Raw genomic sequence first — 21946 nt, forward strand, 5'->3', positions numbered from 1 at the left:
GAAGCCTAGATTTTAAGCATGACTTTACTAGTATGAGAAGTGAGTTAAATTGTCTGATGATTACCACATTCTTTAGTACTACCTTTCTTGGGAATTGGGATGAGGATTTATCTTTTCCAGTCCTGTGGCCACTGCTGGGTCTTCCAGATTTGCTGACATATTGAATACAACACTTTGATGGCATCATCCTTTAAGGTTTGAATAGTTCTACTGGAATTCCGTCATGTCCACTAGCTTTATTAACATCAGTATTTCCTAAGGCCCACTTGACTTGGCTCTCCAGAATGTCTGGCCCTGGGTGGCTGACCACACCATTGTAGTAATCTGGTTCATTTGGATCTTTTTTGTAGTGTTCTTCCATGTATTCTTTCCATCTCTTCTTGATCTCTTCAGCATCTACTAGGTCTCAACCATTTATGTCCTTTATTGTGCCCATCTTTCAGCAAAATGTTCCCTTGATATCTCCAATTTTCCTGAAGAGATGTCCAGTCTTTCCCCTTCTGTTCTCTTCTAGTTTTATACTCTGTTCTTTGAAGAAGGCCTTCTTGTCTCTCCTTGCTGTTCTTTGGAAATATGCCTTTAGTTGGATATACCTTTACCTTTCTCCCTTGCTTTTCGCTGCTCTTCTTTCTTTAGCTGTTTGTAAATCCTCCTCAGATAGCCACTTTGCCTTCTAGGTTTTCTTTTTTGGAGGATAGTTTTATTCACTGCCTCCTGTACCATATTATGGCCCTCCGCTCATAGTTCTTCAGGCACACTGTTTACAAGTTCTAATCTCTTGAATCTATTCATTTCGTGTGAGATTTCTTCACCATTCTCTTCTGAATGCTTGTCAACTTCCCATCTAAACTGTGGCCCTTAGTACTGGAATCATATTGAAAATGTAGACTGAGCAGCATAGAAAACATAAATAGGCAAGTAGCAATATGCTTCAGTAATGACTATCTTTGGAGCTTTTTTAAGAATAGGGGGAATTCCTAATTCATTGAGGAAATAGGTTCTTGTTCCAGGAAAGCAGAATGTTAGGTATGCTAGGTTGTGTAAGTTGTCTTCCTTGATACATCAGAAATACTTCTACTTTTGCTTTAAGTGAGTTAAACCTCATTTCCCTCTTCACTATTGTGAAGAGATATTCTTAATTGTTAGCCACTGCATTTTTACAAAATTTTGCATTAGCTTTGTGTCAGTTCCTTTGCAAGATGAATTTCACATTTGATTTTTCATATTTCATAGTTAGTTTAAATTCTACATAATTATAATTATTAAGAGGAAAAGGAAAGAAGTGATGGAGTTCAAGAAACACGGCTTCAGCGTAGTGATGCTGTATAGAGCAAAAGATATTATTAAGAAGGATTTTGCATTTTTTAAAAATTGATGGAACTTGGGAGAGAGCAATTTTAATGCAAAATTCACATCTCCAGGAGAACCCATTTGAATTTGCCTACAGGGTATTTTGTAATGTCTCTCTAAGTTTTATTTTGTTGTATAAAAGACCAGGCATTGGTATCTTTCCAAAAGTTAGTTGAGAAAATAAATGCTTTAAAGGTAGTTGTTTTAATTCATTGGCTTATGTATAATGTTATGTAAACATCATGAAATCAATGGATCAATCTTTGACAAGAGTTTTAAACATGCAATGCTGTAATTTAATACAAAGGTAGGCAAAATTTTGTTACAGGTGTTTTGGAAGCCATTTTGGTACTTTAAAAAAATGCCTTAGATTATTGACTCTCAGAGTTGGAAGGTCATTTAATCCAACCACCCACTTGAATCTTCTTGCTTAAAAAAAAAAAAAAAAAGGACAGGGATTAAAAGGAGAAATGGGTGTGGTGTAGAGACAGCTTTAAGCAGGATTTTAAAATTTAGCTTGAAAGCTTTTAAAGTCTAATTATGCAGGGAGGTGGCAGTGTTTTTATTTGCTGTTTACCTTTGATCTATAACCTATTTTTGATAGAGAAGGGACATGCTTTGTGAAAATGTTTATGATTTCTTCATTTGATGTCAAGATACTTGTTTGAAGTTGCCTTGTAATTCAGAGATTTTTCTTTGTGTAACTAATACTAATGCCTTGCTTTTGCTACTAGATTAATAGCAAGTTAGTCTGGATTTGGTGACTACTTTTGAATGTATAAATGATATAGTAAATTTTAGAGATAGCTTTATTGTTCATGGACAAATTAGACATGTTAAGGATTAAAAAAATCTAAATAACATCAGCTCATAAGAATGAAAAGGCAAAAATAATCCTAGATCTCACTCAGTGTTAACCTTTTTGTTAAATAGTATTTTATTTTGTGTGCATGTGTACATATATACATACACATTTGATTTTCTAGTAATACAAATTGTCTCTTATTACACACATTACATTTTTTTATTCAACAATATTTTGTGACCATCTTTTTGTGTCAATACAGATTTATACAATAATTTTTAATGAGTACAGAGTAGTGTTATGTGTACCATAATTTATTTATGCAGTAATAGGTTATTTCCAGTTTTGGGTTGTTAGAAAATGGTGTAATGAACATGCATATTACATGTATATGTCTTTTAACATTTTTGTGATTAGTTCCATAGGATAATTTTTGGAAGTAGCCTTGCAAACTCAGAGGCTACTGATGTTAAAATTATTAACAATGTCTATCAACTTACCATTCAGTAAAGTTGTACCCAATTTATAATACATGAAAGTGATTTTTTTCCCCATACTCACAAATGCTGATTTTCCCCAGTTTATAAGATATTTTGCCAATATTGTAGGTGAAAATATTTTATTTATAATTAGTTGATTATTAGGGAGACTGTACATATTTTTGTTATTAAACATTACATTTCTTCAGTTGTAGATTTCGTCTTTATATTCTTTGTACATTTTTATATTGAAGTGTTTATAGCCATATATTTTTTACTTAGTAAATTAGGAATGTGAAAAAGATTTGATAGCCAGATAACATGGAGGATGTCAGCTTCATGGTCAGATATAGTAGTCTATTGTCCAGGTTGGATTATTGTTTGAAAAATCTTCTAGGACAAAGGCCATGATTAAAAAAATATGTTCAGTTCAGTTTAGTTGCTCAGTCGTGTCTGACTCTTTGTGACCCCATGGACTGCAGCATGCCAGGTTTCCCTGTCCATCACCAACTCCCAGAGCTTGATCAAACTCATGTCCATCCAGTCGGTGATGCCATCCAACAATCTCATCCTCTGTTGTCCCCTTCTCCTCCTGCCTTCAATCTTTCCCAGCATCAGGGTCTTTTCAAATGAGTCAGTTCTTCGCATCAGATAGCCAAAGTATTGGAGCTTCAGCTTGAGCATCAGTCCTTCCAGTGAATATTCAAGACTGATTTCCTTAGGATGGACTGGTTGGATCTCCTTGCAGTCCAAGGGATTCTCAAGAGTCTTCTCCAACACCACACACAGTTCAAAAACATCAATTCTTTGGCATTCAGCTTTCTTTATGGTCCAACTCTCACATCCATACATGACTGCTAGAAAAACCATAGCTTTGACTAGATGGACCTTTGTTGGCAAAATAATGTCTCTGCCTTTTAATTTCCTGTCTAGGTTGGTCATAACTTTTCTTCCAAGGAGCAAGCATGTTTTAATTTCATTACTGCAGTCACCATCTGTAGTGATTTTGGAGCCCCCCAAAGTAAAGTCTGTCACTATTTCCATTGTTTCCCCATCTATTTGCCATGAAGTGATGGGACCGGATGCCATGGTCTTAGTTTTCTGAATGTTGAGTTTTAAGGCAACGTTTTCACTCTCCTCTTTCATTTTTATCAAGAGGCTTGTTATTTCTTCTTCGCTTTCTGCCATAAGGGTGGTGTCTTCTGCATATCTGAGGTTATTGATATTTCTCCCAGCAATCTTGATTCCAGCTTGTGTTTCATCCAGCCCAAGTTTTCTCATGATGCAAATAAGTTAAATAAGCATGGTGACAATATACAGCCTTGACATACTCCTTTTCCTATTTGGAACCAGTCGGTTGTTTCATGTCCAGTTCTAACTGTTGCTTCTTGACCTGCATACAGATTTCTCAGGAGGTAGGTTAGGTGGTTTGGTGTTCCTATCTTTTAAAGAATTTTCCACAGTTTGTTGTGATCCACACAGTCAAAGGCTTTGGCATAGTCAATAAAGCAGATGTTTTTTTCTGGAACTCTCTTGCTTTTTCGATGATCTAGAGGGTGTTGGCAACTTGATCTCTGGTTCCTCTGCCTTTTCTAAAACCAGCTCGAACATCTGGAAGTTCATGGTTCATTTACTGTTAAAGCCTAGCTTGGAGAATTTTGAGCATTACTTTGCTAGTATGAGAGATGAGCAAAATTGTGCAGTAATTTGAACATTCTTTGGCATTGCCTTTCTTTGGGATTGGAATGAAGACTGACCTTTTTCCAGTCCTGTGGCCACTGCTTAGTTTTCCAAATTTGCTGGCATATTAAGTACAGCACTTTCATAGCATCATCTTTTATGATTTGGAATGGCTCAATAGGAATTCCATCACCTCCTCTAGCTTTGTTCATTGTGATGCTTCCTGAGGCCCACCTAATTTCGCATTCCAGGATGTCTGGCTCTAGGTGAGTGATCACAGCATCATGGTTATCTGGATCATGAAGATCTTTTTTGTATAGTTCTTTTGTGTGTTCTTGCCACTTCTTCTTAATCTCTTCTGCTTCTGTTAGGTCCATACCATTTCTGTCCTTAATTGTGCCCATCTTTGCATGAAATGTTCCCTTTGTATCTCTAATTTCTTGAAGAGTTCTGTAGTCTTTCCCATTCTATTGTTTTCTTCTATTTCTTTGCAGTATATTTATTTGTAAATTGAGATGTAATTGACATATAGCATTGTATTAGTTTTAGTTGACAGTGTGATTTTGTTTATTTACAAAATTTGTGTTTGTATTGTCCAGTGCAATCTTTATCCATGATCAATATTTCCTGAATGCATGAATGAACTAGTAGAGGAATGGAATAATCCATAGTGATTGGGTGTTCTGAAGATTCATTTTACTAAAAGATTATGATTTTCCAGAACAGATGGTATTTCCATCTCTATCTTCTTACTTTTTTGCTGTTCCTCAGGACCAAAGTGGACACTGGAAAAAAACTCTGGAAATGTTTTTTCAGCTTAAGCTAGTCTATTAATAGTTCTTAAATAAGTAGCTTACTTCAAATTGTGTACTAATTCTTGTGAGTTAATTCTTAATCCTTTGCTCATCATAAAATGTTGCTTATTTCTAAATTCTCTACAAAAGGAAGTATACTTTAAAGTCTATTTTTAAATTTTATTGGAGTATAGTTAATTTTCTTTATTTTTTTTGTTAATTTTCAATGTTGTGTTAGTTTCAGTTGCACTGCACAATGATTCGGTTATGCATATATGTTTATTCATTCTTCCTTAGAGTCTTTTCTCATATAGGTTGTCACAGGATATTGAGTAGAATTTCCTGCACTATAGAGTATGTCCTTGTTGGTTATCTATTTTACACATAGTAGTGTGTGCTTGTTTAATCCAAGCTCCTGAATTATCCCTTCCCCCTAGAAATCCCCTTTGGTAACCCTAAATTTGTTCTCAAATCTGTAAGTCTGTTTCTGTTTTATAAACAAGTTCATTTTATATTTTTAAAAATTAGGTTTCACATATGAATGATCTCATATGGTATTTGTCTTTCTCTGACTTACTTCACTTAGTATTTATTTTTATAAATGAACTTGGTAATTTTTGAAGTTTATACTTTTTAACTTGTTTGCTACAAAATTCATCCATGGTATAAATCAGTTGATAATGAAATTCAGAGTTGCTTTTAAAATATGCAGCAAGACTAGATTGATATGACAAATGAGATTTATTGATTTCATATTGACTTATGTTAAAGTATTGTTGTTTAGTCACTAAGTTGTATCCAACTCTTTTGTGACCCCATGGACTGCGGCCTGCCTGGCTCCTCTGTCCATGGAATTTCCCAGGCAAGAATTCTGGAGTGATTTGCCATTTCCTTCTCCAAGGGACCTTCCCAACCCCAGGGATTCAACCTATATCTGCACTGGCAGGCAGATTCTTTACCACTGAATTACCAGGGAAGTCCATGTTAAAATGTTATTTATCCTAAATCTCTGCAATCTGATTTACTCTAAATTCAAAATATTTTCAGAGTTAGTAATCTTAACTACTAAAGAGTCCAGTGATTCAAAAAGCGAGACATGTCAGTCACAATATGTTATGGATACATTTTATTTTGAGAAATGCTGGGCTGGATGGAGCACAAGCTGGAATCAAGATTGCTGGGAGAAATATCAATAACCTCAGATATGCAGATGACACTACCCTTATGGCAGAAAGTGAAGAAGAACTAAAGAGCCTAGTGATGAAAGTGAAAGAGGAGAGTGAATAAGTTGGCTTAAAGCTCAACATTCAGAAAACGAAGATCATGGCATCTGGTCCCATCATTTCATGGCAAATATATGGGGAAACTGGAAACAGTGGCTGACTTTATTTTGGGGGGCTCCAAAATCACTGCAGATGGTGACTTCAGCCATGAAATTAAAAGATGCTTACTCTTTGGAAGGAAAGTTATGACCAACCTAGAAAGCATATTAAAAAGCAGAGATATTACTTTGCCAACAAAGGTCATCTAGTCAAGGCTATGGTTTTTCCAGTAGTCATGTATGGTTGTGAGAGTTGGACTATAAAGAAAGCTGAGCACCAAAGAATTAATGCTTTTGAACTGTGGTGTTGGAGAAGACTCTTGAGAGTCCCTTGGACTGCAAGGAGATCCAACCAGTCCATCCTAAAGGAAATCAGTCCTGGGTGTTCTTTGGAAGGACTGATGTTAAAATTGAAGCTCCAATATTTTGGCCACCTGATGTGAAGAGCTGACTCATTTGAAAAGACCCTGATGCTGGGAAAGATTGAGGGCAGGAGGACAAGGGGATGACAGAGGATGAGATGGTTAGATGGCATCACTGACTCAATGGACATGAGTTTGTGTAAACTCTGGGAGTTGGTAATGGACGGGGAGGTCTGATGTGCTGCAGTTAATGGGGTCGCAAACAGTCGGACATGACAGAGCGACTGAACTGATACTGAAGTGATTTATGTTGTCCTTCATTGTTTCAATGCAAATGAAGCAATGGGATATATTGTATATGCTGCATAATTCCAATTTATGCTTTTTTAGGATAGTTGCTAGAAACACATGTGAGATCATTTTTAAAATATATGAGTGCTTAAGAACACTTTTGGGCTCTTCCATAATTTAGGCTTTTAGATATATAGCATTGTGCTGGAGATTTATTTTTTGGATAACTTAATAGTTCAGTTCAGTTCAGTTCAGTTCAGTCGCTCAGTCGTGTCTGACTCTTTGCGACCCCATCAATCGCAGCATGCCAGGCCTCCCTGTCCATCACCAACTCCCAGAGTTTACTCAGACTCACGTCCATCGAGTCCATGATGCCATCCAGCCATCTCATCCTCGGTCATCCCCTTCTCCTCCTGCCCTCAATCCCTCCCAGCATCAGAGTCTTTTCCAATGAGTCAACTCACATGAGGTGGCCAAAGTACTGGAGTTTCAGCTTTAGCATCATTCTTTCCAAAGAAATCCCAGGGTTGATCTCCTTCAGAATGGACTGGTTGGATCTCCTTGCAGTCCAAGGGACCCTCGAGAGTCTTCTCCAACACCACAGTTCAAAAGCATCAATTCTTCGGCGCTCAGCTTTCTTTATAGTCCAACTCTCACAACCATACATGACCACAGGAAAAACCATAGCCTTGACTAGACGGACCTTAGTCGGCAAAGTAATGTCTCTGCTTGTGAATATACTATCTAGTTTGGTCATAACTTTTCTTCCAAGGAGTAAGCGTCTTTTAATTTCATGGCTGCAGTCACCATCTGCAGTGATTTTGGAGCCCCAAAAAATAAAGTCTGACACTGTTATAATTCTGAAGGAGATCAACCCTGGGATTTCTTTGGAAGGAATGATGCTAAAGCTGAAGCTCCAGTACTTTGACCACCTCATGCAAAGAGTTGACTCATTGGAAAAGACTGATGCTGGGAGGGATTGGGGGCAGGAGGAGAAGGGGACGACAGAGGATGAGATGGCTGGATGGCATCACGGACTCGATGGACGTGAGTCTGAGTGAACTCTGAGAGTTGGTGATGGACAGGGAGGCCTGACGTGCTGCGATTCATGGGGTCGCAAAGAGTCGGACACGACTGAGCAACTAACTGAACTGAACTGAACTGACTGTTATAATTTATAATTCAGGTTTGGATAAAATGTGAGAATAATTTGTATCAGAACCAGCATTCTTTGCTGGCTTTGACTAGTACACAGAGTATGCCCACATAGGGTTGTCCCTATGTGGGTTTAGGTGGTGTCCCACCTAAGACTGTTCTCCTGAATCCTGAAACATCAGAAAGCCATGAGGAGGGAAAGGGTGTAATACCAAAAATAATTGACAGAGCTACCCACCTCTGGGCAGACTGTCCTGTACTTCTTGTGTCCATAGAAATAATGAGTTGTTGGAAACTGGTGAAACTGGATTGGGGAAGCCTGAGTCATCACTTCCTACCAGAGGAGGAGGTCTGGTGAGGAAACCTAATGGATGTGTTACTCATGGATATTAAAGCTAACTAAATGCCCAGGACTTTATTACTTATCAATCCTGACTAGAAAATTGAATAAATTATATGGGTCTCTTAGGCAAAACCATGTTATAGGAGCTGGGGAAGGGCTGAATTGTATATTTATTTCATATCTCAACTTAATTCTGGATCCCAGTACCTAATCTATCATGATTGAGCATGGTAGGAGAATGGGGCAACAGACGATGAGATAGTTGGATGCCATCATTGACTCAATGGACATGAGTTTGAGCAAACTCAGGGAGATAGTGAAGGACAGGGAAGTCTGGCGTGCTGCACTCCATGGGATCACAAAGAGTCAGACATGACTGATTGACTGAAGAACAACAGCAACAACAGCAATAATCTATTATGGCCATTTGTGCTATAAATGCAATGTTGGAAGTAGTAGTTCCTATAAATGATGTTGAATGAGATCCATTTTTTTCTTTACTTTTTTTCAAAATGAATTTTATTTAAATTCATTGCTTAGATTTAAATCTAGGTAAGCTAACTAACCTAGACATTTACTGGGTGAATTTAAAATATGTGGATTGAATCAAACCAATTTCCAGAGTCTAAGAAAGTTTCTGACCTAAATTAGGAACCCAAGTTCCATTATTATTTTCAGTTGAACACTACTCATAGCCATCCTCACATTTTGGAAAGAATACAGCTTTTGCAACAAAGTTTCTTTGTTTTCTTGGAACCAAAAATGTGCTGTATTTAGACCAAACAATAAAAATAAACTACCAAACTACCTTCTAATGCATGGGGGTTCTGGAGAGAGGAAACCATAGATATTTAGAGGCATAAAGTGAGTCATTGTGCTAGTTAAAACTTTTTACAAGGCTAGCTCTGTGTGTTTGAGTTGCATCTGTTACCTCTTCAGCCAGAACTAAAGTGTGTGCAAGGAAAAGAATTTTGCATTGAATTGTGGCTCATACAGAATGCCTTGTATACAGCCTAAGCATCTAAATGGATTCCACATCTTAGGTAGAACTAAAATTGCATCTTTTCTTATTTATTCTACCTACGAGTTATGTTCTGTTGGACATATCCAAGTTATCTTCTGTGAAGCTAATTCATTTTCACTTGCAGACCTAAATTAATCGTGTTTTTCAAATGTAACTTGTAAGCCTTTATTGCCTTAAACTTTTTCTTGCTTTTGTTTTTACTTATTCATATTTTTAAACACCTACTTTATTACTGACAATATTTTAAAAGCTGTAATGGAGATGCTGTATTCTTCAGTGACGAACAATGAAATAATTGTTTCTTTTGGTATTATCTTGGAAAAAATTGTTAGAGTAGACAACTGCCCGAGTTAAAAATAGTATAATTTGTAGCCAGAATGTATTCTTTAATAAAGCATGTAAATACAATTTACCAATCCTTTCTCATTTCGTTTTTTTTCTAAACTTTCAGGTCACTTTCATGAATTCAAAAGCAATTTACCAGTGATTTCTGGGTGCTGGGGCTGATTGTTTTGTGCGTATTTGTAAGTATTGGTTCATTTATTATTCTTATTACTCTTCTGTTTGTGTAATGAAACAGTTACAGTGTTTTAAAAGTATTATTAGGTTTTTTTTTAAAGTGTTTTCTTAAAAGGAGTATAGAAGAATATCCAAAAACAAAGTATCCTCAATTTGTTGTGATTTTCAGTGAAATAACACAATGGCAGGGCCAATTAAAATAGACTGAAGGAATAAGCATCTTACTATTTGAAGATGGGGCTCAGTTGTAGGAATGGATTAACTTAAAGGGGCTAGTCTATATACACATGAATAATTTACCCTGATAACTTCTGGTTGTCTGGACTTGAAAAGTGCTATGAGCCGGTGCTCATTGAAAAGATGTGAGATGATACAGAATTCAAAGAGCTGTCAGTACATGAGGAGATTATGTACTAAGGAACCAAAGACTCATTTAGTGAATGTATGTCTATCAGAATCGAAGTATTCCTCCTACCTTCTTCACCACTGTCAAAACGCTAATATGTTTTAAACGGTATTTTGAAGAACAAAGATACTTTTTCTCAGGAAAGAAGGTCAATTTCAAGAAAAAAAATTGAATGAACTTTGGTCAATGAAAATACTTTATATTGTTATGTATTTATTAATATAAACGTAGTTTAGAGTATGTGGCAGATATTAAAAATGTCTGTATGTATATAAGATCATATTTAAGTAATTTGAGTTTAAGAGGTGTTTATGTGTGTGTTTGTGTGCTCAGTTGCTTCAGTCATGTCTGACGTTTTGCTGCCCCATGGACTATAGCCCACCAGGTTCCTCTGTTCATGGGATTTTACAGGCAAGCATACTGGAGTGGATTGTCATTTTCTCCTCCAGGGATTTATACGTGTACATTGTTGCAAACCATTGGTATCTGAGGTGTTTTTTACATTTGAAATCAACAAAGACAGAGGAAGCTTCTCTGTACCCCTATAAAGGAGCTTTAGGCAGTACGCTTCTAGGAAAGTACTTGGAAAAAAGTAATATTATAAATTAGAGTTTAAGTGATTCAGTATTTAAGGTGGAGAGCAGTGAAAATTCCTTTGAAATCAGTTTTACCTTTCTTCCAGTAGCAGCATTGATTTGGGGCAGGTATTTCGAACCATCTTAAAAACTAGATGTGAATATTTAATATAGTTTAATAAATTTTGTATATTTTTAATGCTTTAAGAATAAATAAGATGCTGTTCTTATGAGACTATAAATTCACATTTTATTATTTGTAGACTTAATTCTCATGTAAAACACAAAATATTAAACTCCATGGTTCATTTGGATTAAATATAAGCTTTCAATTTCTGCAAGGTATCATAGTGAGGATTAGGAGGCAAAGAAAATGGAGAAATGTAAAATATCTTTGAAGGGCTCTTGAGAAAAAGGATGATTCCAAGGAGCTGAGCTTATCCTATTAGAAATCTGAGTGGAGGGAAATAATTTTGAACTTTGTCAAAATAAATTTGACAAATCCTGTCATTGTTGCTTTATCCTTTCTTTTACCTCCTTTCTCCTTTTTCTCATATCATTCAGTCATTTCTTGTAGTAAGTTTTTAGGATGATCAATTATTTAAAGCTGCCAACATAAGATAATTACCAGGATTTCAACCAGGATGGTCTTAATTAAAATAGAGTTTACATTTCTCATCACCTCAAGGCTGTATTTCCTGACTTTTCTGCTTCTCCTCTCCTACAGTCCCCCGACCAGATTTACATAGACTAGCTTTGAACAGAGGTGATCCAATTAGTTGAGACTTTTTTCTTGTGACCTAACAAAGGGAGAGGGCTTTCCTGGTGGCTCAGTGGTAAAGAATTCTCCTGCCAACGCAGGAGAATTGGGTTTGATCCCTGGGTTGGGAAGATTGCCTGGATAAGGAAATGGCAACCCACTCCAATATTCTTGCCTGGGAAGTCCTATGGACAGAGAAGTCTGGTGGGCTACAGTTCACAGGTTGCAAAAGAGACGAAAAGACGTAGTGACTAGATAACAACAAAGGAGAGAGGCTAAAAATAGAAAGGGCATGTGGGTATAGTTTTCATGTGGTTATTTCTGGTGTTCAACTTAAAAAAAAAAACAAAACTCAAAAGACTTCTAGTCAGATTAATTAGATTTTGTCTAATAACTTAAGTAAAAGTCATAGTAATCACATATGCCTAAAGTAATTGTTTTCCAGACTTGAGAATTTCTATACAATAGTTTAGGCTATGGAGTTTGTTGTTTCTTTGGTCAGTGGTCTCAAGCTTTGTTATGGGCCATCTCCCTTCTGACTGTGGAACCTTCTTATTAAAGAAATGTAGCAGGAAACCATGGCTAAGATAAGTCAAATAAAATTAACATGGCATCCAGAATGCTTGCATTTCCTTTTAACTATTGCAGAAACTGTCTACCACTTACACTGAATGTTGAGCCAGCTAAACATTCATTTAGTTTACCCTAAAAACAAGCAAATGGGATCAGTGACAGTGGCTTCTTGTAGGAACTTTAATTTCCACATTTTGGAACTGCTTATTTGCTACATGATCTAAGGCAGAAAGTTATACCTCATGGCCATGGGAAGGTTTCCTAGTAAGGTGTGCAGAAGCTGGTCTGTGAGATAAGAAAGGTGGGATATTGTTTTGCACATCTATAATGAATAGACCACACCAAAGGTGTGTGAGAACCAATTAGAATCTTACCCACGTATATCTACTACCTAGGTTAGAGTAAGAAAACACTGAGAAGGAAAACTGTTATCTTTTCAGAAACTGAAAGCGTTTTATTCTAGTTTTTTTTTCTTTTTTAAAAATAAAGCCACTTTTTCCTTTCCCCAAAGTAGGCATTGTATAAGAAGACCTTGTTTTGCATGTTAATGATTGGTGAAAAACATCAACAACAAAACAGAGATAGATCTGCTTTTTCAGATTCCCAACTCTTTTTAGAAATTTGCTAGCAAATTCCCTTTTTATAAAATTTGTCTCTGTTCATGGTTTCTAATAGCAAGATCCAAAATTATTTTATTGTCTAGTATAAAAAATGATTATTGCTTAGCCCCATGCTTCAGTTAATAATAACAATATCTTAATTTGGTATTACACTTGCTTTTGCAGACATTTAATTGGTTAAATTTCATAAAACTCTGAGGTGAGTAGGAATTATCCTAATTTTTGCAAAGTAGCAAGGCTCAAACTGAGGGATTTAGTATAAATTTAGTGCTTTTTCCATAACACCAATCTATCCTCTTCAGAGAGTATTGCAGGTCTCTTTCTCTTGTTGTTTGATCACTATCTTAGTCTCTACTTGGTTGCTGTACAAATATTTTTGAAAAGTACAAGCAGAGTAAGTCAGGGAGGAGATTGTGGAGAGCCTTCTACCACTTTATTTCCTCATGTTCCTGGATCGTTTGCTCCTCCCTGGCATTTTCCTATCCCCTTATTTCCAAACTCCACATGCTATGTTTCAGCTGAAATTTTTTGAATTGCATAGATTTTTAGGAAACAAACAAAAAGAATCATGAAATCATCTCTTCGTGGTATTTTAAAATGGAGAGAAATTTGTTTCAAACTGAGCATAGCCCAGACCAAAGCTCCTTCAGTGAGAACATCTGTGATTTTAAGGACAAGTAGGTCTAAGTGCATTATCTTTAAAAATATTATTCCAGGCTAATCTTGACATAGAGCAGGTAAATAAAAAAGATGAGCTGTGAAAATCCACAAATAGGGCTTGAATGCCATTTTCCATGACAACGGGAGCTGCCCCATGAAAGCATTAATGCCAGGAATGTAAGGAATTTAAAATTGTGCCTTCTCAGTTTTACAGTTGTGTGCTCATGTTAATTAGAGATATACTGACATTTGGAGTATCTACATTAATACATACAGCTACTATACATTTGTGAACTGTGGCCAGAAATCTACTTTAATTGAAAGCAGTTTGCTAATTTGAATGTGTATATCCATTACATTTTAAGCTTTTAAATTTTATATACTGGTGCCCTTAGATACTTGTTCTTTCTATTCTCTCCACTTTCTGTTTCTAATTTGTACCTGAAAGGACAGCCTGGTCTATTTTTAATCTCCTAGTGGTGTTTTTGAGCAATGTTGATGGAATTTTGAGAAAAAAAGGTTTTTAAATATTGTCCTTATATTTGCTGTACTTTGAATCTCTTTTCACTCTCTGACTTTCTAAATTGTTGGTTTTTCTTGCAAACTTTTAAGATGGCCTGCCACCGAAATAAGGTAGGATTTAGGTTTATGGAATTTGCTTCACTGGCTATATTTAAGTACTCAAGAACTACTCTTCATGGTCATACTATGGTTTTAGCCAGAAAAGCCAAGTTTTAGAGATGTTGATGAGATGAACAGTGTGAAGAGGCATTCTGATTTTTCTAGTATAGCTGAGTTTCATCCTTCTTCTTGATGTCAAGCCATGTATCTTAATTTTTGATTTGCAAACATGTTCACAATAGCTTGATGACTTCTAGAATCATCTTTAGCTCTAGAGTTTTAGTTTGTCTATCTTAAAGGAAAACTTTGCATCTATTTTTTTGAAAGTTTGTGTTTCTTAACAACCTGCCTGTCAGGATTTTTAACCTAATTGTTTTGCCCTTTTTGTCTAATGAAACTCCCACACTCACTTTTCGGACGAATCTCTGTGTACTTATTACACAAGACCATTTAGAAAGAAACTTCCTTTTTGTAGCACCAGAATAAACTGCTCTAAAAATTTGTAATACTCTGGACTTATTTCATTAAACCATTTTACTGGCACCATTAAACTACTAAGACCTGGGACCATTAAAACTTACTCAGTACTATTATTATTATTATTACTATGGCCTATTTTACCCTTTATTAATTTTTTTCACTGTACTAAGTTCCTCTGCTCTTTATTTTTTCATGTTACTTACTACATATTGTGCCATCACAGCACATTTGGTAATTTCGAGTTAATTGCTCAATTATCAGTGATAGTCATGAAGTACTTGAAACATGTGCAGTGGAGGATTTTAAAAATTTCAAAATAAGTTGGTGTGTCATAATCTTAAATGTGAAACATGCCAATATCTGCAGTCATAAAAATACACTGCCTGAGCTAGGCATTTCAGGGAAGGCAAAAACCTACTCTTAAAATCAGGGCTTTTGTCTGGCACTGAAGTGTTTCATCTTTGCTAATTTCAAACAACGTATCTAAATTTGATCTTGGTTTCCTTTTCAACTCTAAAAACTTGGCTGTGATAATAAGGGAAAAGGGAAGTAAAACTGTATTGATTCTGTTTGAATGTTTTATTGGAACCTCACAATCACGATATTCGCTGTAAAGTAGAATTTGGGGTGAGGTGGATCCATACTGGATGTCAATCAAGGAAGCTGACTTACTAAAGAAGCAGAGTGGTCTCTTTATAATGTTTCTGCAGTCATTAAGGCAATCCTCTAATCAGAGGACAGTGTTTCAGTGAAGATAATATGTCGATGATTTATTTACATTGAAAGACCTCATGAGAACAATGACACTTCGGGGACTTTTTCTGTATCTTACACAGTAATATTCTCAGATGCCTTCAAGATAATTTTACATTATGGCAAAATAATTATTGTAACTCTTTTGGCAACTAGGCAAACTATCATTAAATTTTGCATTAGTATTCAGTTTAGGGTTTTCTCTAAACTAATATAGTGCCAACAGCTCTTTTTTAGATGCTATTATGGTTCTTTCACATTTTTATAGAACTGTAGTAAAGCTGAATTTACTGGCTACATTTGAAGGTGGAGTAGAGCTGCACAAGAGTCAACATTAAAGTGATTCAGTGCCCATTGGAGAAAAATTCTTCTTAACTTGAGATTGGAAACAATGTGGGGCTTGAGGGCAGTTTGCTAAGAACAGCTAATAAATGTGAATATTCCCCCCAAAAGCTGCTTCCTGAACTTGTTTATAACCAGGAAGATAGGCTTTATCATCTTCCAGTATTCTTGCATACACTTTGTTACTATTTAAAGGAATTAAGTACATATGGAGAAGGGGAAATAAAGCCATAATTTGAACTGAGTGGTGGTCTCAAATACAGGGAAGCAAGGGAGTGTCCATAAATGTACTAATTATGCACAGATTTGAACTAGCTATTATTCTGTAATACAGTAATCTTTAAGATGGGAAATATTGTCATGTTTATAATTCAGGAAAAAATAAAACCACCGATTTACTCAAGCATTTAGAAATATTTTAGCAACTACTCAGTTTGTAAAGACTGAATAATCAACAAAATCTAGTGCATTTTGTGGTACATTTGTCTCTCTATATAACTTTCAGCACATAGTTTTATCTGAAATACATATTTTATGTTATCATGGAGTATGGGTATAAATGCTTGTCATTTCACCAAATTTTTGCTAGTGCCAAAGATTAAAATGTGAGTGAAATATTTCCAGTAAAGATACAAACATTTTCTGCATTCTCTTTGTCCCTTCCTTCATCTCTCTTTTCCTTTTGCCCTGTTCTCTGCCTCTCTCTCTTCATATTTCTTACTGGAGTTTTTCAAAGATGCAAGGCAATTATTATGTAAAAAGGTTAATTTCTTAAGCATTATCTCCCATCAATGACCGGCAAAAAAGACTTATCCTTAGTGTTTAATCAGTCAAAAAGTCTATCCGCATGATAAAATTCTTGTTTGTATTATTATTTGCTTAGCAAGTACTTTCAAAAGGAAAAAAAGATGATCACTAACTAAGGATTTAAAATTTGATTTGTTACGGAGAGTTTATGTGGGTGGAGTTTTCTTTGAATACAGACTTACTGGAGTTAGTTCTTTTTCTTTTCAGCTCACACAGTTTTATATAAGCTCAAGTGAATTAATTCATTAATAAAAGCAGATTTTCTATTTTTATTTCACCTTTGGGCTCTTTTATACCTTTGGAAAGCACAAATACAACAGAATGGTATGTTAGACACTTTATTATTTTTACCTTTTTGACCCACCTATAGTAGATAATTAAGCATTAGCATCAATGGACTCCAAGTTTGTACCCCTATAACTGCCTACATTAGGCAGACTGTAGATTATTTTTTTCGTAAAGCTATGGCAGCTGGTAACAAGCCTATGCTGCTGCTGCTGCTAAGTCACTTCAGTCGTGTCCGACTCTGTGCGACCCCATAGACGGCAGCCCACCAGGCTCACCCATCCCTGGGATTCTCCAGGCAAGAACACTGGAGTGGGTTGCCATTTCCTTCTCCAATGCAGGAAAGTGTCCGACTCTTAGTGACCCCATGGACGGCAGCCCACCAGGCTCCTCCATCCATGGGATTTTCCAGGCAAGAGTACTGGAGTGGGGTGTCATTGCCTTCTCCAGTGCATGAAAGTGAAAAGTGAAAGTGACATCGCTCAGTTGTGTCCGACTCTTAGCAACCCAATGGACATTAGCCCACCAAGCTCCTCCGTCCATGGGATTTTCCAGGCAAGAGTACTGGAGTGGGGTGCCATTGCCTTCTCCAACAAGCCTATGACTTGGTTTCAATTATTTCCACTTGTGTTCTGAGTTTCACTGACCGTAGTATAGAAGAAATACAGATGTTGTTCTCTTGTGAATGTAATTTTTCTTCCAATTATTACATATATATGGCATCATCAATTAGAATGGTTAAGGTGAGATTGTTGCACATAACTTGATACCTGATATAGCAAGTATCAAGTGCACACTCATTGAATGATTGACAACTTTAGGAGATTCTGGGCTTGGTCCCTCATAGTGGCAGTGTGTGGAAGCCACTATTGATTTTGTGATAGTTACAGAGAATTTTTTCTTGGACTTGCAGTCACAGAATAGATAGCTGCGAGGCAATATCTGGGGGAAGGCTGAGAAAGTAAAGCATGGAAAATGTGGGTATAAACTAGAGAGCTGAGTTTCAAAAAACTTTGAGGGTTTGGACCTTTCTGAGGAGAAGATATGGTTGAACAAATGGAAGAAATACCCTTCCCTCCAATTTTACTGCAGTAATTGAGAAGAAGAGAAAAAAGGAGAGAAATTAGTGAAATAGGAGATTTTTATAAAATCATAAAATGGGATTGATTTTTCAAGATGTGGAAATATTTGTTTGGATCTGACAATAGTAATTTAAAAGGGGTTCTGTAGTCCACCCCCCACCCTCATAATTATTTCAGTTTTATTGATTTCAGTTCAGTGCATTCTGAGGACAACAGTAGGAACTTTAGGAAATAGCTACCTCCCTGGGGTGGGGTGCGGTGGTGGTTGGGGGGGGGGTCGTGGAAACAATGAGAACAGTTTTGATTTATCCGGGTAAAGATTACTATGGATATATATGAAAATAATCATTTATGTATCACACTTCGTATTTTGCATGGGAGACCTTTAGAAAGGTCTCATGGTAACCATGACCAAGTAGCATCCTTGTGTCTTCTAGGACAAAGAATCACATGAAGTAGGTTTCCATTATGGTATATGATGCTTTTAGTTTTGGAGATTGGCAAACTCTTTGAAATCACACTTCTATACAGTGACTTTTAGTGTGATGCATCTTCCTTTCTTTTCTCCTTCTACGTCCCTTTCCTCTTTTCCCTCCATCCTTTCTATCCTTTCTTTCAGTTAGAGATAGTTTCTTTTCAATTAGTATGTATGCTGCTTGCCAGCTGTAAAATGACACATAACATGTGTTCCTGAAGTTGTATGCAAGGTCACCTTTTGGATTAAGGACTAAAGAATCCTCAGTGGGTTTCCTATATGAACTAAGAGCACTCATTTATTTTATACAATTAAAGAAACTGAGGAACTGTTGGAATTAGTTTTACTATTGTGAAGTGATGAGCATTCAAAAGAAATTATAATCTTTATTGACTCAGCAGTTTACTAAACCTGAAGTGAAATTTGTCAGATTTTAAGGCGTGTTGAGTATTTGCTCACTAAGAACAAGATAAAGGAATATCACGGTCTAAAAGGAGAACTTTTACGTTTTCAGAAAGTCTTCCTGCAGTGAGATATTCTGTGCAACCGTGTACTTACAACCTGAAGGGAAGTCCCCAGTTGTGTTTTTCTGGCAAGTCTTCCACATAAGATGTATTTGTCTCAGTTCTTGATGTGGGTTGTTTCTTGAGAATAGTTTGGTTTAAGGTTAGAGGGGATTAATTATCCCATGCAACCAAAAGGAAACATTTATAAATTATCTCAAAGATACTAAACAGGAGATGAAATCCAGATATTCCTGGAAGAAAGCTGTAGATTGACCAAAGTTATGATTATAGAGAGCACTGGTAGGATAACAAGTTGTGCATTAGTTTGTAGTGTCCAGAGTGAACAGACTGACACTGTCCCCCAGCAGCACCCACCAGTGCTCTAACATTTCCCAGTTTCTCTGTCAAGAGAGGAAGGGGAAGGAATCAAGTGTCTGTATTTGGCAGAGCTTCCCTGGTGGCTCAGAGGTAAAAGCATCTGCCCACAATGCGGGAGATCTGGGTTCGATCCCTGGGTCGGGAAGATCCCTGGAGAAGAAAATGGTACCCACTCCAGTATTCTTGCCTGGAGAATCCCATGCCTGGCAGGCTACCATCCACAGGGTCGCAAAGAGTCGGGCACGACTGAGTGACATCACTTTCACGTTCTTTCAATAGGTTAAAAACAGCTGTGTGTTCTAGGCATTGGGCAAGGCACTTCTACCTGTTATCTTTAATTCTTATAACAAATCCCTCAAACCCCTGGTGATTTTCTCTAAATCCTGATTTATTTCTTACCTTCATAGTAGTTATCTTGTTTTTGTATGTTTATTGGAATGTTTATAGTTTTCTTCAGTAAACTTATGAGCCCTGTCAGGGCAGATACCGTGACTATTTTGTTCAAACCTGTACCCCCAGTTTCTAGCACAATGTGTGACACATACTAAGTTCCTAGTAGATATTTGTTGAATAAATAAACAAATGAACGACCACAACAAAAGATAAGGGAAAGATGGAAGGAATGAAAGGAAGAAAAGGGCAGAGCTGGGATTCAAACACAGTTGGTTTGATTTCAGATCACATCTCTTCCCAACCATGAAAACATCAGCATGGTTTCACTTCATCTGGAATATTATTCTTGATTATATCCTTAACTGATAAAATTTTCCTAAGTTCTTAGAGCACTTCAAACCTGTTTAGATCTTATTCTGAGACCTCTTGCATCTTACCCTGAGACTGAATGCCATGAAAAAGGCTGTCCCATCTTTTTATCATGCTGTTGGAATAGTGTAACCATTCTGTGCTAACAATTCTCTCCAGAAATATAGGTTTCATATTCTAGATTTTTGGGTTTCTTTTCCTCCTACACAAAGAGAATGCACTTCTTTCTTTCTCTTCTGAGACTGATCCTTAATTTTGATCCTTGTGCTAGAGTGATTGATGTTACATGTCTTGCTGAGTTTTTTGCTTGAGAAGATGTGTGTCACTCTAATTAGAGATTGCTTGTGGGAGGAGTCAGGCCAACCCAAGGAGCTCCTATCCTGGCAGGTGCCAGGCACTGGGGCTTGGTTTGGTCATTTAGCAGTGACCTCTTTCCACTTAGTCCAGTTTTATTGCTTGAATTTTTCCTTTACAAATATCATCGTCAAATACATTGGTATTTGCATGACACTATCAACTATTTCATTTCCTTTTATTCCTAGTGTCATCTTTTAAAAAGCCTTATTATGTCCTTCCATCTGTTCTCCAGGATGGGAGGAAATGTAAGAATGTAGAGAGTAAATGCAAGATTCACCTAATTTTTTTCCACCTACTGTGAAAGGTGTCATTGTAGTTAGACTTTCAGCGATGCTATGTAGCCTTGAAAGTATACATTGTTAAGGCTGTATAGATGTGGTTAGTTCAAACAGGAATTATGTATCTCCCAGGTATATTGAATTGTACTTAAATCTTGATGTCAACTTAAAGAGCCCTATATAAATTCCCAAGAAGGGTATAAGAAACAGATTTCTGTGATGTGAAGCCTCTTGGAAGCTCTGACCATCTGAGAATCTATCATCTGAAGCAGTCTGGCCTACTTACAAGTTAGTATCATAGTAAAGAGTGATCTGAGCCATTAGAGTCTTCACATTGGATGGTATAACAGTGGTCAATGTGATGTCCAAGTTGCCCTCTGAAAACTCTTTAAATGAGATCACACCAGTCAATCCTAGAAGAAATCAACCCTGAATATTCACTGGAAGGACTGATGCTTTGCTGAAGCTCCAGTCCTTTGGACACCTGATGCGAAGACCTGACTCATTGGAAAAGACCCTGTTGCTGGGAAAGACTAAGGGCAGGAAGAGAAGGGGGCAACAGAAGATGAGATGGATAAAATCACAGACTCAATGGACATGAGTTTGAGAAAACTCCAGGAGACAGTGAAGTACAGGAAGCCTGGTGTGTTGCAGTTCATGGGGTTGCGAAGAGTTAGATACGACTGAGCAATTGAACAGCAGCAAATCAGTTTTGCAGTTTGGTAAATCCTTTTCTTGGCAGCAAATATTTTCTTCCAAGGAGAGTGTTTAGCTTCTGTTGGAAATTAATTCAACTCCATAAATATAGACTGGGTACTGAGTGTATTCAAAACAGAACATTAGATGCTGCATTAGAAACAAATGCAAGTGTAAGGAGTTTCTGCTATCAAGAACCTTAGAATCTAGACATAATTATTAAAATTTCTTATTCTTTTTTGTGTCCCTATGTCTAAATCGGTGTGTGGCTCAAAGGAGGAATTAATAAATGTTAAGTAAGTTGCACTGATTATTGCAGAGGAGACAAACAGAGGAGATATATTATTCTCTATGCCTTAATTAAAAAAAAATGTCCTCTGGGGAGTTCAAAAGAATTAAAGATAATC

The 21946-nt window shown here is 36.6% G+C and overlaps 1 protein-coding gene across 33 annotated transcripts in view; it reads left to right on the forward strand.

The window, feature by feature from the left end:
* The window catches only part of SOX6 (SRY-box transcription factor 6), a 715111-nt gene that overhangs the window by 137154 nt on the left and 556011 nt on the right, over positions 1-21946 (forward strand). For all 33 annotated transcript variants that reach the window (XM_069554258.1, XM_069554268.1, XM_069554273.1 and 30 more), the window contains exon 2: positions 10056-10128. The gene's annotated coding sequence lies outside the window, so the exon portion shown is untranslated. The remainder of the gene's footprint in view (positions 1-10055; positions 10129-21946) is intronic.

The sequence above is a fragment of the Ovis canadensis genome, chromosome 15, assembly GCF_042477335.2.
Source record: "Ovis canadensis isolate MfBH-ARS-UI-01 breed Bighorn chromosome 15, ARS-UI_OviCan_v2, whole genome shotgun sequence".
Taxonomy (NCBI): Eukaryota; Metazoa; Chordata; class Mammalia; order Artiodactyla; family Bovidae; genus Ovis; species Ovis canadensis.